This window comes from Condylura cristata, unplaced genomic scaffold, assembly GCF_000260355.1.
Source record: "Condylura cristata isolate star-nosed mole 26May11 unplaced genomic scaffold, ConCri1.0 scaffold00022, whole genome shotgun sequence".
Lineage (NCBI taxonomy): Eukaryota > Metazoa > Chordata > Mammalia > Eulipotyphla > Talpidae > Condylura > Condylura cristata.
In genome coordinates, this window is record NW_004567123.1 from 21,139,707 (window position 1) to 21,144,042 (window position 4,336).

Here is a 4,336-nt window from a genome sequence, read left to right on the forward strand (position 1 = left end):
AGCAGGGTCCATAATAAATAAAAATCAGAAAAAAAGAAAAGATGAAGAAATATAGCTAGATAAAAATTGAATGTCTTTGTTCTTATTTATTGTTCCCTTTCTTCAGCATGAATGTCTTTGGGGACCATGCCTCTGGGGCAGGCGGGAATCGAACTCATGCGGAAGTGGCTTTAGCTTCTCAGTGCTGTGCTTTAACCTGCTGCGCCACCAGGGAGGGCCACAATCTCCTAATTTTTTAAGATGAAGAAATATAGCTAAATAAAAATTGAATGTCTTTGTTCTTATTTATTGTTCCCTTTCTTCAGCATGAATGTCTTTGGGGACCATGCCTGTTTGGAGACTGATGTTCTGAAGTCAGGTACAGTTGGGTGGACTGGTGCATGATGGTGTCTGTGATAGTCATGCCCACACCTTCCTTCTTTCCTTCATTGAACAGACATTGAGAGCCTTCACTGTGTCAGTCTCTGCTCAGTGCTGGAATACAATGGTGAGAGTGGAAATCAGGAAGGTTCCCTGATCACATGGAACCCCTGCTCTGCCATGGTGTCCTGAGTGGGGTGATGCAGGTAACAATAGAGTCAATTGTCTGCATTAATGGCAAAAATAAGCCCTTCTGCTTTTTATTAACACCAAGTGACAATTCTAGACCAAGTCGTTGATAAAATACTCCTCCCAGAAGATCAATTTGTTGGTCTAACTCAAGTCTTAATAATGTATTTGTAAGCTTCAAATTGGTATATATAATTAAGCTCTAATAAGCTGTATATTCCACGAGGAAGTTAACTGACAGCACTCCCAGTTTCACAACCAGCCCTAACACAGCCCAGTCAGATGCAGCTATACATATTCATTTTGAGAATACCTTCATTACAATCCAGAATTGTTCAAGCTTGCTTCCTGAGCACTTGTGCCTCCAGCTTCTTTGGTACAACATATGTCTGTGTTTAAACAATAGATTCAACATAAAGATCACACAGTGAATATGAAGCTGAAGAAGCAGAACTTGGGAGTTACTTTAATTTTACTTTAATTCTGTGTCCACTTGAAGCTTTCATATTGAAAAACTTAAAAGTGAAACAGAACAAACTGCAAAGTGTGGTAATTGCACATTTCATTATTTAGTAAACCTATTATTATTGTTCAGTAAAATCACGTTTTAGTGTATTTGAATAATATAGAAATTGATTCTTGATTCCTAGTCTTAAAATGTTATTCCTTTTTTTTTAAAGATTTATTTATGGATACAGAACTGGGGGTACAGGCCAGAGGTGTAGGGGGTGAGAGGATTCACCAGAGACAAAGTGGGGAACAGAACAGGCAGATGTACTGAAATACACTGCTGAGGGGAACAGCGGGCAGGTCAGGAGAGGTCTGCTGCACCATGTGGGTCACCTCCCTGGGGATCGAACTTGTGCTGCACTGCTTGCGGATAGCTTCACAATGCTGTGTTTTATCCTGTTGCACAACCAAGAAGAGCCCAAAATGTTATTCTTGTTTTAAAACTTTAATGTTTACAACAGGGCACTGTATAGGTAGGTAGATTTTTCTTTTTTAAAAGAAATCCATTAATGTAATTGAAAAATATTAATCCACTATCCTTATCCTTTTTGTAACCTGTAATATTTATGAATACTGACATGATTACACATACAAAGACCAATGAAAAATTATTTTCACCATCTACATTTTTCTGGTTATTGTGATTAGTATTAATCATTGTATTTCATAACTATTATTAAAAATTATGTTATCATTCAGACGAGGTGAAAGTTAAAAATAATCCCGTCTGAGTGTCAGATGATCTGGGAAAGCTACTGGTGCAGAGAGAACAGAAACATGAAGTCAGCAGAGGCCAGGGAGGCAGAGACGCAGAGCTGGGATGAGTGTGGAAGCAGCCTGGCTCACTCCACAAACTGCAAAGACTCACTTAGCTGGAAAACTTGCTCAAAACAGAAAATTCAGGAAAAGAGTTCAGATAAGGTAGCAGGGAGGTGATGAAAAATTTAAAAAATCGATTGCAGTGATAGTTGCACAATTTTGTGGAAAGACCACTGAAAGATATGCTTGAAATTAATGAATTGTATGCTAGGTGAATTGTATGTCAAGGAAAACTGTTAAGTTTAAACATATATGCAGGAAAAGTTTCAGGCTCAATACTACCTCAGGGCAGGAAAGGCAGGGGGTGGGGTAGGAAGCTCCATGTAAACACAGACATGAAGTGAGTCAGACATGAAGTGAGTCGATCACGGTCAGTGATGGTATTGTGTTAGACAAACCATTCTGAGCACCTGCGAGATGGAGAGGGACAGGTGGAAACAAGAGTGGGCAGGGCAGGGCTTATCTGAGCTAAGGCTATGCTAAGATGGGTCAGTCTTGTGGGTGTGAAGAGGAGGCAGAAGGTACAAAGCCCTGGGAGAGTCCAAGCATTCTTTCCGTGTTTGAGAAACTTCCAGGAGGCCAAAAGTTGAAACTGACAGTAACGTCATAATAGTAGTATAGTAACAATAGCAGCTATTTAGTTCTAACAGATCTAGTTAGTCTTAACTACTGAAAAGATGGCTGTGTCCACTATATGTCATTTAAAATAAACGAATGGGGTAAAAGTGTAAAAGTGTGAGAAAATTCAAAGTATCTTTTTTTCATGATCACGACTTTGCGATCTATCCCTGCGAATTATTTCTCTTGCTATGTTAGTATCTCTATGCTGTTGCGATCTTTAGGACCTGAATCTCACATAACTAGGATTAATTGAGCATTTAAGAGGAAACAGAGGTATGTTCACATCTTTCATCCCATTTGATTTGTAAAACAATCAAATGAAAAGAAACCGCATTCTCCCATTTTTAGGAAAAAGCAAAGGGAGGCATCGGGAGGTATTCTAATTCCATGGAATAGTGAACCGGTCAGGCTAGCTAGTGAAGGCTGAAATTCTAGGCTCTCCAGATCTCAGCGTCCAGTAAGTCAGCAGAGCAACCATTTCACAGGCCCTAGGGACTTCTCCTTCCAAGCACCCTGTGCCTTTAAGAGTCGCCTCCTCCTGCCGACCGTACTCCAGCTTCCCTCCCGGACACCTAAAGGCTGCACCCCGCCTCCCCCCCCCCACCCCCCAGCGCTGCCCAGAAGCCGCGGGGCCAGCCCTCCAGGCCTACACCCTGCGGGCTGGGCAAGCAGTTCCCGCTGGGGCAGATGTGGGTGAGGTCAGCGGCTCAGACACACAGACTCTTCGACTGCTACGTCCCCCGAGAGTACCAGCGTCGAGACCCGGGGCCCGAGACCCTGCTCCTGTCTTTGGGACGGGCCCTCAGCAACCCTCCCACGCCCGGGCCCAGGGCTCCGTGAAGGTGACCTCCCCCGGGGCTAGCACACGCCCAGCGGCGCCCGAGCGGGATCACACGTGGGTGAGCGGGCAGAGCGCAGTCCCTCCCCGCCACGCGCCTCGAGCATGCGTCCGGGGCACGCCCCTCGGTGTGACTCCGCCCTCCCCGCCGCGCACGCTTCTCCATACCCGGGAGGGCCTGGCGCACCAGTCGCGTTCCCTGCCGGGCGCCGGGTAGGGTGGGCTCTGGGAGTGGGCACCCACACGTCCTCGAACCTTGCTCGAGAACTGTGAAAATCGAGAGGTCCACCCTGCTTAAGACCCTCGGCTGGTGGACCGGGGCCTGGACACCTCGTGCGCACAGAGAGCTGGGAGCGCGAGCCTAGGTTGCAAGCCCGAGTCTGCGTGTCCTCGGTGTTTCAAATCTAGAAAGTGGGAGTCACGTTGCATTTTAACCGAGATCAAAACAGGAAAGGGGCTCGTTGGCTGGATCCAAAAGAATTTGTTGAGTATATATTTATATCTATACACATGTATGTATGTATGTATGTATGTGACCAGATCCTGTGTGCACTACACAGGGGCTACCTTTATGATGAATCTGTGCCCTTGAAAGGCCTTCCAGATCCTGGGTCTCCCCACGTTCAGTTCTGGGCCTATCCAAAGACGCCCTCCAAAGAGTAAGGGGCGGAGGTCCTACCTGACGGCAGGTGTCACAGCCAAGGTAAAATTTCAAAGGCAGCGCGGGGCGGGTACCAGCTTTCTGAGCCAGATGGGAAGCACACTCGCCTCCCTCCCAACGCGCGTCCCTAGCCTAAGAAAAGAAACCGACCTCATCCGACACCCCCAATCCCAGCCACGAGACCGCCCAGCCCCGCAGCCCCAGCCCCGCCCCGTACCAGCAGCCAGCGATTGGGAGATGCAAATACTGGGTTCTCTGCCCAGCAACGGGTGACGCGCCGCCCGAGCGCGAGGCGTGGCCCGGCCGCAGCCCAAGCGAGCACCTCGGTGTTTACACGG